The following is a 13767-nucleotide window of genomic DNA, read 5'->3' as shown; positions in this document are numbered from 1 at the left end:
AAAAAAAAATCAGAACATAAAATACACAAGCATAGTATCACATGAAATATACATACACAAGGTATACCAAGAGGAAGCTACATGGGGACAAATCCAGAGCATATGCCAGAAATCAGCAGAGGAGGCAGCACACTTTGGGGCATGAGTCTGAGGAAGACCCACCAAACTCAAAAGCTTAGGGCCATATCCAATTAGCCACGAAAAGCCTTGTTTTGGTGATAAGTGTTCGCAGGTGCGAGCTTTTCGCACAAAAATGTGTATCGTGCAATCCTATTGCCGAAGTTTTCGCGTGTGCGTCTACTACTTCAAGGTGCGAAAACTCCATAGACAAAAACCGGTGAACTGTTTTTACCATCTCAGAGCAGGTGAAAAAATTAGCAACATCCCTATTTGTGTAAAAATGTGGGGATTTGTTTCAAAACCCCTTAGACACTCCCCCTAATAACAAATTAGGAGAAAAAAAATTATTAGCTTAATTTGGCCAATAATTACATGTCATTTTTGGGGTGAAAAAATGTAAAGTGTTGGAAAGTGGGTTTAAAGTAGTGGGTCAGGTATTTTGGGGGCTCTATGGATGGGACATGTGTTTTAAACATTGCAGGTGGCTGCACCTAGTGTAGTTTTAACTTTTTTGAAAAGTGAATTATTTAGGATTCAAAAATATACTCGCACACTTTATCATTTAGCTGCAACATTTTATTTTGGCCCCAAAAAATTGCTTTTTATCATTTTTCCAATGTTATACAAATATGCATATAACAGCCATTTAACACAATTTAAGAACCCCAAATGCTTTTATTAGGGCCACCGATAAACTTCTAATATGATTTCCTATGTCAGTTATCATTTTTAAGGGGTACAGACTGATTTCCCCAAAATGTGCTGTTGTTTTTACACTAATGCTTTTGTAATAGAATAGTGCAAAAAATGGGAGCACGCATATATAAAAGACGCAAAAATATTGCACCAAAACACATTTTCGTGGCTGATTGGATATGGCCCTTAATTGGAGTGCAGTAGAATCTATCCCGGGGCGAACCCAAAAGAAATTTCCAATTATCATCGGACAGCGCACCTACCCAATAAGATCTACAGCTGCACAAACTGTTTGTCCCATGAGATGACAACAAAGAAGACGTTAAGCCAGGAAAATAGATCTTCGGTCAGGGAGAGTACGGATTAGGAGTCGAACCGGAGATTCAGAAAGGACTGTGGGCCCCCTCCACTGTGCACAGAGAGTGGAGAATCCCATTATGATACATTTGATAAATTGTGGCCACTCCATAGGACAGCCATAATGAGCTACTCTCAAGCCCACAAGTTATTCCACAGTGGAGAACAAGGATCAATCACAGACTCTCCCAAAACTTTTCCTGCAGCACGCCAGATTCTGTATTCCTGTTGCAGTAAGGGAGGGCAACGGGAAAGTGAGGGCTGGGCCAATAAAAACTGCAGCGGGTTATATAACATACCAGAGTTTTCTAGAAGAGCGAGGGGAGGGTTTAGCTGATCCAACAGAGTAACCCACTCTCTCAGCTGAACCAACTGAGTTGCAAGATAATAAAGTTGTAGGTCAGGCAGGGCCAAACCTCCCTCCCCCCGTGACTGACAAAGAGTTTTGTAGGCTATATGAGTCTTATTCCCCCAAACAAAAGAAGTAATACAACTAGTAAATAATGGTAAACTGAGACGAGTTCTGCAAGACATAAAAATTTGGGCTGAATTATAATTTTAACAAGGTTAACACGACCTGTGAGAGAGAGGAGGAAGCCTTCGCCAGACGTGATTTATTCTTTAAATATTCAATTTGGGGGTTAAGAGTTAAAGAAATTAAGTCACCCGGGGAGTGGGAGATCTATATACCAAGATATTTAAATTGCGTACACCACCTAAGGGGCAGATCATATGCAGGAGGTTGGAGAGTAATAGATAGGAGAGGAAAAATCACAGACTTATCCCAATTAATGTGAATGCCCCAGTATAACCAATAACCATTCACCAGTTCAAAGATGGCAGGAAGGGAGTTCCTCATCCGTGTAAGAAACAAAATCATGTCATCAGCATATAAGCCAATTTTCTCCTGTTTACCCACAGTTTTAAAACCTGAGATTTCTGAGGAATTTCTAACCGCACAAGCCAATGACTCTATAGCCAAGGCAAATAGCAAAGGAGACAGCGGGCATGCCTGTCTAGTCCCCCTCTCCAGTAGGAAAGTCTCGGTAACAAAGCCATTCACATTAATATGGGCAGCTGGGCAGGAGTATAACAACACAAGCTATAAATCTGGGCCCCACACCAAATCTAGACAGCACCTCCCAGAGAAAAAAAAACATTACACGGAATCAAATACACGAGCTACGTCAAGGGAGTCAACCACCACATCCACCATATCATCACTATTCACCTGTAAATAGGTAAATAGTCTTCTAAGATTAATAGCGGTAGATCTCCCGGCATAAAACCTATTTGATTGGGATGTATAATTTCAAGTACTACTTTATTAAGTCGGAGAGCCAAGAGCTTCACCAAGATTTTAATGTAAGTGGATAGTGGGTCGATATGAGTCAGGCTAAAGTGGATCCTTACCCGGCTTTGGAATTACCACAATGAGAGCCTCAGGCATGGAGGGGGACAAAGAGCCTACAAAGAAACCCATATGGTCTTATATAATTCAAGACTGTCTACGCCAGAGTCCTTACTGTTAGGAAGGGACTTAATTACTTCCTCAATTTCATCAACTGTAATAGGGGAATCTAGGTATTGTTGATGAAAGGTAGAGAAAGTTTGCTAAATAAATGTATCTAAATAGGAGGATAACTCTGAATGGGAATAATAAGCTCTTGACCTGTATACATCAACATAGTGGGTGCTAAATACAGAAGCAATGGAGGGAGTGTCCTCATGAACCATTCCAACAGCATTTTGCAATCTGTTCACAGTAGAAGGGGAAACCTCCGCTCTGGCAAATATGTCAGAAGCCTGCCCGTGCGAACACCATGAATATAATAATCATGGGCAATAAATAGAAGATGCCATTTTGACTTGTCTAACAAAAGATCTGTCCATTGTTTATGTACAAACATCCATTCCACTCTATCTGCTGGGAGTCTACATGTTTTATATATATCTATATATATATATATGTATAATATTTTGTAACATGGGGTGTAAAAATAAGGACTCTTGACAGGCAGGTACACGTTAAAGCAGTGTCTTTACTGGCAGCAGACACTGCACTTTAGCACCCACATACATGCGCATATCATAACTAAACAGCGGAAAGTAAACGTCCCATCACTCACAGTTAATGGTCTGTCTGCAGCAATGGCCTGCTAATTTCATAAGTCCCTGGCACTATAGGAACTTTCGCCTACTAAACTGGCCGCTAGCCAGCGTCAGTGCTAGAGCACTTGGAGGGGTATTCAATATGAAACGTAAACTTCGCTGTCGAAGTTTACGTTGCATATCGGAGATTTTCCAGGGATAAAATATCGGGCGCGCGTCCGCTTTATCCCCGTATTCAATATAAAACCTACGAAAACGAGAGCCTGCGAAGTGGGATTTGCGATAAAAAATGAAATTTGCCTGAAAAAATTTGTAGGACCCCCCTAAAGCTATAAAAACATGGGGGATCACTATGGGTACCCCCGTTTTAGCCTGCAAATGAAAGTCGGGGATTTAAATAGTTGTGGCAGGTACTTTTTTCCCGACATTGAAGAAGTGATGCAAGCACTTAGGTTATTTTTTTCGTTTTTTTAAGTGGTCCCATCAAATTTGGGGTACATGAAAATGGGTACTAGCATATTTTTATGTCCCTAAAGTAATATTTAAAAAATTCTGCAACTGTGCACCTGCCGCTATTAATCTATTCTAGAATACACCTGCCGCATACTTGCAGAATAGCCCTGAACCAATTTCCTTAGTTTTAAACAATTTTTTACCATTTTTTTTTTCACCCCAATTTTTTTATTAATTTTTTGGGGTGTCCCTATTTTTTTTTCAAACTTTTTTTGACACAGTTAATTTTAAAATATCATTCCCAGGGGTGCAGGCAATTTTTTTTAAGCCTGCACCCCTAAACCCCAATTCTGCACTTTTTTTTGACACCTATTCAGTGGCGAAAAGTTATCCCTGTTTTTTTTCAAAGACTTTTCGAACCTGCGAAAAGTTTTTGAAATTGAATACAGTGTAAAACTAGAACCTGCGATAATGACATCATAGGTGCGAAATTAACGCAAAAACTGAGTTTTCGCTCCATATTGAATACCCCTATCCCTGTATGAGAGTTATAAACCCTTTCTGTCTCTCAGTGATGAGCTGCAGCTGGGCCTGTGCAACTGTGAAAACCAGGAGTAATACTGCACAATGCACAGGCTTCACTCTAGCCTCTCTTGGAGGGAGCTGATCCCATAGGAATGTGGGCAATTCAGGTGAGAGACAACCCCTCTAACCACATATCCCCCCTTTCACTTTTCCAAGCCTGGGAATCGCATATATTCCTTAGTGATGGCCGACACCCTTCAGTCTCCTTACTCCCTTTAGAGAAGACATCCATGTTTCTGTGTCGACTACCCGGCTGATACTTCATTTCATCCTTCTCAGACGTATATCCTTTATTTTCCATGAATGTAGTAGGTTCTGATAAAGGAACAAATAGTCTTTGTTTCATGCGGTTTGTGGGTTGTACTTTTCCCCATATAAAAGATAAATCAAGCGCTTGAAATTGGATAGTGTAACAAAAGTGTAGCACAATACCTGTAAAAAAGAAGGTGGTTAAATGATGTTTATAGCCACTTTTGTAAATTTGTTGGACAAGCAGTCTATGGGGTTCCGATATAAGCCAGTTCAGTGTCCGTGCACTAATATCTACACTAACATTGTACTTTTCCCCGCCACTCCGTGGTCAATGTATCCCTCGAAGAGCCAGTGCAACATCCGAGCGGTCTAGCGAGAAGTACAGGGTCTGGACTTTCCTTTTGCCAAGATTTGAGCAAATTAACATGATAAACCTGTGTTGTTTGTCTCCTTCCTGGCTGACTAACTCGATCATTTACTGATCCCACATGTTCCAACACTTCGTAAAGCCCCATGTCAGTGGGCAAACAATTTGCTTTCTTATACAAAAACAATAAGGTGAACTGAAGATTGTTCACCTTTGGGTGCGCTTATTTAGACCTAATGAACTATATGAAATATATAGTATTTATTAAAAAGTATATATATATATATATATATATATATATATACCACAATCGGACCGGCACTCCATTTCAATAAGGCAAACTACCCGGGTGCTCACCAAGTACGGACAATCCAACTAATGCATACAAAGAAATCCGATCGGCACTCCAGGGCTTTAAAAAATGTAAACTGGACACTCTCCCTCTATTCCAACGTTTCAGAAATGTATTTATTTTATCAAGGATAATACATGAAACAACGAGCTTACCTTAAATAGCCTCTCACCCAAGTGAAGAATCAGCCGAATGGCGTCCCCGCTACTTCCGGGGATGTACATGATGACATCACACCACGCATCCACCTTCAGTTGTCAGGGAAACAGAAACAAACAACAAGGACATGACATGAACCCACCACCTCAATAACAATGCACGATATCAGATGACACAAATAAAACATGTAAATAATAAGCACAGATTAAATGACATCCAAATACACTGACAATGGCTACAACAAGCCCGAACTTAACCTGAAGAAAAAAACGCCAATGTATGTACTACAGGGGGCAATTATGATATTGTATGCGAAAGTGGATAAATTATTACACACATTGCGAGTAATACAAATGAACAATGCAAACTAACCAGCAAAATATATATATAGCGATAAAGATAATGTCATAGAGCATGCCTTGAATGATATATTACAACACTCAAATAAGAAAAATAAATCACGACTCCATAACACACATAAGATGATGTTAGTATACTTAATAGCATATTCACCCAAAACACGAAAGCGACAGTTGTTCATTTAAACCATGGAGTGCAACCGTGTTGAGTTTAAATATCCAGCGAGCCTCTAACAATAACTTTCTTGCTCTGTCACCACCTCGAACTAAAATAGGTATCTGATCCACTAGTTTATATCTCAGGGTGGTAAGCGAATTTCTAGCAGTAAAAAAAGTTTAGCAACAGGGCTGATCAAAATCCCTCCCCTCCAACGCCAATCTGATGGAGGAGCGATGCTGAGCAGCCCTCTCTCTGAAGCTGCAAATGGTCTTGCCTATGTAGGCCAAGCCACAAGGGCACTTAATGATGTACAAACTTACTTGTACACGGTAAAACGTGTCTAATGGGTACCTTCTTACCAGAGTGGGGATGAGTCACATAATTTCCAGTGTCCATGTAACAGCAGGTTGTACAACCTGTACAACGATAACAACCAGGTGCTCTACTAAGAAAGTGACCTGGACGGTCTTGCGTACTTGCAGTAATGTCATTATGCACTAACCAGTCCTTCAAATTTTTTCCACTTTGGTTACAAGATAATAATCGAGTATCCCTGGAGCAAGATCAAGACTTGTCTGTCTTAACTACGTTCCGAAGTCGTTTAGAGGTTTGGTTAGTCAAACAACTTGCTGTAGAGTATCGGTTCACGGGAGAACTTGATTATTTTTCTTGTTCCTGTGGCTGTTCTCTAAACAAACATCCCTTGGAATAGATAGAGCTTTATCCCTTGCCGCTCGAATGTCGTGACAATTGTATCGTCTTTCCAAAAATTTCTTGGTCATCAATTCCATTTCACGTTCTATCTGTAGTAATCCTCTGAATTCTCAAAAATTGAGAGAACGGTAATCCTTTAGTCAAGGAATGGGGATGAAATCTGGTTGCATGCACTAAAGTGTTCATGTCCGTAGGTTTAGTGTACAGACTCGTTTGGATCATCCGATTGATCCAAGAGATCTTAACATCCAAAAAATTAACAGATTCTTCATTGCATGTGAACGTAAACTTGATGGTGTCATCCAAAGTATTGATGTAAGCCATGTGGGACTCAAATTCACTGGTGGTACCACTCCAAAACATGAGAATGTCATCTATAAATCTAGAGAAAAAGATGCATTTATCTGCAAACCCTTTGTTTTTCAAAAAGAGTCTCTGTTCAATATATGACATGTAAATGTTAGCAAAGCTTGCACATCCCTGTAGTTGTAAATAGTGGTCTCCATTGAAATAGAAATAATTCATAGTTCAAGTTTTCTCCAATAGTTCAAGGAAAAACCGTACCTCTGGCACTTTGTATAACACATTGCCCTCAATGGCACTTCGAATAGCCAGCAGTCCTTGATGATGAGGTATAATCGTGTAAAGGCTGGTTACATCAACACAGCATAACAAGAATTTATCTGGAAGATTTTGTAAGTTGTTTAATTTATTTAAAAGATCAGTGGTATCTTTCAAATACGTTAGTCGGGACTGTACAATCGGCTGCAGAAAAAAGTCACAATATTTGGATATGACTGAGAAGAGAGAGTCACGGGCAGCAATAATTGGTCGTCCAGGTGGTGCTACTGAGTTTTTGTGGACTTTAGGCAACGTGTATAACAAGGGTACAACTGGGAATTCAACACTGAGCGCTTGTTTCGTTCTGCTATCTATGATGGAATTTGTGACAGCATCTACCAACAATGTATCTATTTCTTTTTTATAGATTGAGGTTGGATCACCACTTTCAGTGTCATCATCCAGTTGTCGGTAAATTTCCATTTTATAGTCCTCAATATTCTGTAACACAATTGCACCTCCTTTGTCCGCAGCACGGATCACAATTGATTTGCACTCACTTAATTTTTTAAGGGCACAATATTCTTTCGATAGATTTGAATGCACCCGGGTAGTTCTTTTCATCACCTCTTTTACTTCCGTTTCCAACATCCTTGTGTAACATTTTATAGATGCGTTTGAACTCCGAGGATCAAACGTCGACAATGGTTTAAAAGGGTGTTGAATTAATGTGGTATCAACTGGTGTATCTTTATCTTGAAAAAACTCTTTTGAGTTTCAAATTCCAATTAAATTAATTAAACTCAGTTGACGGCACAAAAGAAAGTCCTTTATTTAATATTTTCTTCTCATGTTCTGATAACCTGTAGGAAGATAAATTAATGATTAAGTCCGGCGCTTGTAAGTGCATTTCCCTCGCACCTTGTCCACCTCTCAGCGTTCTTTTCCTGATCCTCCCTTGGCCTAAGCGCGGGTTTTTGCCCCTAAAGGGTTTTTTTTTATTAATGGCATCATGATTACCCTCAGAGTCACTGGGTGAAGAGCTTAGTCCAGTTGAAAAATCCGTGTCGGTTAACACTCGTTGAAATCTATTATTCTTAAAACTTTTGAAATCACGGGTCGCATTTTTACCAGTGGCCCACATGTAGACATTGTTCTCATCATAATCACGATTGACTGTTGCTAATTTGTTTTTTTAAACAGGATCAAATTCCTTTTATACTTTTCAATATTAGTATTTAATTTGTTAAGCCAGTCTGTACTATTATCACTAGTGAGCAGGTGTTTAGAGGCAGTTTCTACTTCACTGGTTTTCTTCCTGGTAACAGCCAGCTCTCGCAGCCTCCCCCACTACCAACACTATGAGGTCCAAAGAACACTTGTTGAGCACCGGCGGCAGAACTCAACACTGTTCCTACCTATGGCGGGTATATTTCGGATCCTAAAACCTTGGAATATATATATATAGATAATTCAATTGAGAGGCACTCTGGAGACTTTTCAATAGTAAAAAACGTCCTTTAATCCTACGTTTTGGGTATTACCCCGTCGTCAGGGACAAGCAGAATGAGCAAACACATAAAACAACATACTTAAATACCCCCACCAATATCACATTAGCACCATAATTGCTTTCACCTGTAGGACACCTGCCGATGAGACACCAGGAGGCACGGCCAGCCAGCATGTTGCTGCCCGGAGACATCAGCCCTCACCCAGTCACCTGAGAACAACATCCGGTTGCTAAGCAACCAGCAACACAGTTGAATAAACAATGTAATGGCACTGTAACACACATAATTATATTAAAAAGTTACATTAAAAATTGCACTGATCGCCTCCATTATATCCCATACTCATGGCTGCAACTGGAGCCAATATTTGTTGCTATAAGGACCTCAAACGGAAAGAATCAATACCAAATAGTAAAACAAGTGTTTTCCTCCAATAATTAGACAATAAACAAAGCAAATAAACAATGCAGACAATATGCACAATGTCTGACTAAACCCCACACTGCCATAAAACGAACCTATAACACTACACACCACTATACATGTATCAATGTTGTCGACTTATAATCATTACCTATTGACTATATGTTAATTTATTTATATCTGTAACGTATAGTGTTATAAAAAAAGAAAGAAGAAAACCATAGTACACCCCGTGATGTCGCTATACTACACTTTACCGTAGATACACAAGCGTCTAGTGGATCCCCCGGGATGTCCAATAATATAGGCTCGGGGATCGCTTTGCCAACCTACGTCGGTGTATCTTGACACTGTATTGAACCCTTGTATCCAACAGATGCCTTCATATTTGAAGAACACTACTACCCTGTTGGTGACACTGGATTCCTTAGGTCCATTTTCGGCTGATTTACATTTGTGTAGTGCTGATGTGACCAGTCTCTACACCAGGTTAATCACTGTTAATCCTTTCTATATGGGTTCACCAGTGGAATTTTTATAAAATGATTGTGGCTTACATTAGAGCGGAATTACTTCCTCTTTGACGGGGAGATCTATTTGCAGAAGGCGGGATGTGTGATGGGGTCCAATGTGGCCCCATCGTATGCCAACGTCTTCATGCATGATGTGGAACAGGCCTTACTATATAGTGGGAGAGGTTTGATTAAAGAGGTTATCTTGTACTATAGATTTATAGATGACCTGCTTATTTTTTGGCAGGGTTCTGAGGTTGGCCTCCGTACCTTGCTGGACCAACACAATTGCTTATCCAGTGTTGCGAAATTGACTTACAACATAAGCTATGAAAGTATCCAAGTATGTTGTTTTATGTGTATGCTCATTCTGCTTGTCCCTGACGACGGGGTAATACTCGAAACGTAGGATTAAAGGACGTTTTTTACTACTGAAAAGTCTCCAGAGTGAATCTCAATTGAATTATCTACATGTGGCTGTAATTTACAACCTTGGAGTGCACCGGAGCATTTGCTGTACATTGCATGGAGTGCTGGGTTTTCTGGATTTATATATATATATAAAAAATATATATATACACATATATAAATAATATATATAACAGTCATAAAATAGTGTACATACAATGACAATCTATACACCCTTAAGTTAGATTATCTACAATTTATAACATATAATCAGAAAACAATCTGCTACTCCCAAGCAGTAAATGTAGCTAAAAGAGCAGTCACTTGGGGGCCTATTCATCATAACTATAAATTGATGAAGGTAATTAGGTTTAGACCTCATATGGAGTTCTACATAATTACTGGAGGAATTCATCATTCCTCCTCTCCATCAGTATCATTTCCGAAGAGCTGTTATATTTGCGATGACAGCTTTTCAGAAAATAGATACTCTTCCCTCTCTGCTCTACCTTACCGCAGTTGTAATTAGCGCTGCGCATGCGCCGTTACATTCACAAAAGTGGCGCATGCTCAGCACTGATTATAGCTGCGGTAATTCTGTGTCCCTCCGCCACCTCCAAACCCGCCTGGGGTCTGAAGCCGCAGAACCCGGACCTCCCGGACCTTTTTTTAAAAAACTTTATTGTGTTTTTTTGTTTTTTTTTTAAACCTTTTTTTTTTTTACTTTACCGCGTTCTGCGTACACAGGACCTGATTCAGACCCACTCGCTAAGGGGTGATTTTCGGCCATCTGCGCATGCGTATACTTCGCAGTGCGCGTGCGTAAGCCATTCGTTGCAATCTGATTTTGGTAGCTCGTAAGCCACTATCAGGTCGCTGCTTTGAGTGACAGTGCCGTTTGTGGGTGGTAACGGGAAGGTGCATGTGAATGGGGGTGTTGTGTTGCGAACGCAGGCGTGTCTGCCTGGCAAAGTGCCGTTTAAAGGGCATGCATAATTAGCAAAGTAGCGTCATTGTACACCTCACCTGCATGTATTTGAGCCCGCACTGATCGCAGTGCTTGCGGCGGAGAAAGGCAACCCCAAGGGCTGTGAGCAGCTCCGATGGCTCACGATGGCCCCGATTAATCATTCATTTCCCGGAGATGACGAGTGATGCGAGTGGCAAGGGGGCGTATTCAGACACTTGCGAGCGCACTTTGCTGTAGCTCGCTAACACACAGTGGGCGTCCTTACGTGACGCACTGCGAACGCTTAATTTACATATCCGGCCCCTCTTTGCCAGCGAGCGATCGCATCTTGCGAGCGGGTCTGAATCAGATCCACAGTCTGTATCAGAGAGCAGCAGCTGGAGCCAGAGGATGGACCAGGGAGCCGAGGAGGACCTGCTCATGCTGAAAGCAGGTAAGTATATCCCGCTATACGCCACCTGAGAGTGGCGGATAGTAACACCATCAAATTCCGAAAATACATAATTTTCGGAATTTGATGAATAGCCTAATTTCCATATCCCCATACTAATGTATGGGGAGTGTGGAAATTAACCAGGAGATATCAGTGCTATCTCCTGTGTTAAGTGTGTTAATGAATACTAAAATAACTGTAATTAAGGAAAATGTCCTTAAAACTGTTATTTTAGTGTTGATGAATAGGCCCCTTAGTCTCCGTTTATTGTTGTTAATTTAGTATCAGTTCCATCACGTGTATATAGCTATGTTGTTAAGTCTCTATGCAGTGTTGGCAGGCAATGATGGGATGTCAAATCCAATACAAAGCAACGAACCTGCTCTCCAGTATAGTAACAACTGTAGCGGCTAGTGGGGATAATGTACACACAGAAGAATAATTACCCAGCTACCTTTTCCCCGCTGATCTTCGGGAGTGGCGCCGGTCCGGAAACAGACTCTGCTGTGCTGTTTATACTTCTATTGATTCCTCCCTGTATTTATCGTTGTTTAGGGGGACAATGCCGCAGGTATAGTCCACCGTACACTGCTGGTACACGGCCTTTATAGCGATAACTTGAATGGAGGGTAACAAAATTTGCTTTCTTGTGTTGACACTAGCACCAGAACTTTGTCTCCTGGATGAAACTCTCAAACTTTGAGTTGATGCATCTCATGCTCATTACTGACGCCCTTGTGCCTCTACAAGATTTTCCCGGACAATGGGTTCTACTGTATGTAGCCTTTCATATAATTTCCTGACGAACTCCACAACATTCAGTTCCTCTATGTTCTCTGCCTTCTTTCAAAAGGTCTATAACACCTCTAGGCTCTCAAGAAGAGCTCAAAAGGGCTGTAGACAGTTGACAATTAGGGTACTTCACGTATGGCGAACATGAGGTGAGGGAGTACTTCATCCCAGTCCTGTTTACTATCTAGGGCAGATCGGTGGATCATAGACGTTAGGGTCCTGTTGAATGTCTCCACCAATCCATCCATCTGTAGGTGGTAAACTGAGGTATGCAGACGTAATATTCCCAAATTGTTACACAGTACCGCCAGTACTTGGGACATAAATGGAGTCCCCTGATTCCTAAGGATTTCTTTAGGGAACCCGAGGCGAGAAAAGAGGATCATCAATTGCCTGGAAAGAGTAGTCATTTTGGTATTCTGTAAGGGTATCGCTTCTGGATAACGGGTAGCATAATCCAAGAGCATCGGACATACTGGTCACCCCTCTTTGATTTTTCCAGTGCACCGACGATATCCATTGCGATGCAATCAAATGGTACTCTGACAATAGACATTGGGACTAGTGGTGCCCTCAAATGAGGTCTCGGGCTGGTCTTCTGGCACACGGGACATTGTTGGCAGAACGTTTTGACTTCGGCCGTGATTTTCGGCCAAAAGAACCGGAGCAGGATACATTATAGCATTTTCTTTTCTCCGAGATGAACTCCCTAGAGATGGATATGAACGGCCCGCAACACTAGTGGTATATGTACCCTGGGTACTAATAACTGCTCAACTTTTTTCCTTTGTTCCATCTTGACTCTATAGTAGGTCTGACTTAAGGACAAAATATGGAGTGCTCTCCACAGTTTTTGCTACGCTATTCACTTCTATGACACAAGATATGACATTTCCGAGGGCAGCGTTCTGTTGGTCCTGGGCAAAGCTTCGTAGGTCTATGTCAGTTGGCAGCGTATCCCAATCCGGAATAGGGGCATCCTTATCCAATATTGGTAACTCAGAGGATCCCTCTCCAAAGAGGACTGGTCATGCTCTTCCACTCTTCTCCACTTTATGAGGTAAGGCCTTGGAGACTTTACACTTGCTTTGTCTCTGAGGTTCCTTTAAAAACTCAGCAAATCCTAGGAAATTGAGTCCCAATATGAGTGGATAAAGGAGCTTGGGTCCAGCCGTGGCCACTACCTCATAAGTGTGCCCCTTTATGACAAAGCTCACTCGCACATGGGAGAAGTTTTCTGTGGAACCATGTATACAGAGTACCTCAACTAACCCTGGCACTTTCTCTAATGGCCTGGGTAGGACAGCCTTGGAGATCAGGGTTAGTTTACTCCCTGAGTCTATAACAGCCTGTAGTTCTCGGATTAGCAATACAGACTCCCACCTTAATGGGTGTCTGGAATCCAAGGGTACCATAGTATAGAAAGGTGGATATATAGCGCCCGTGCTGGCAATACCTGTTTTCTTTG

Source organism: Taudactylus pleione, unplaced genomic scaffold (genome assembly GCF_031769625.1).
Source record: "Taudactylus pleione unplaced genomic scaffold, aTauple2 ptg000462l, whole genome shotgun sequence".
Taxonomy (NCBI): domain Eukaryota; kingdom Metazoa; phylum Chordata; class Amphibia; order Anura; family Myobatrachidae; genus Taudactylus; species Taudactylus pleione.
This window is presented reverse-complemented; position numbering follows the sequence as displayed.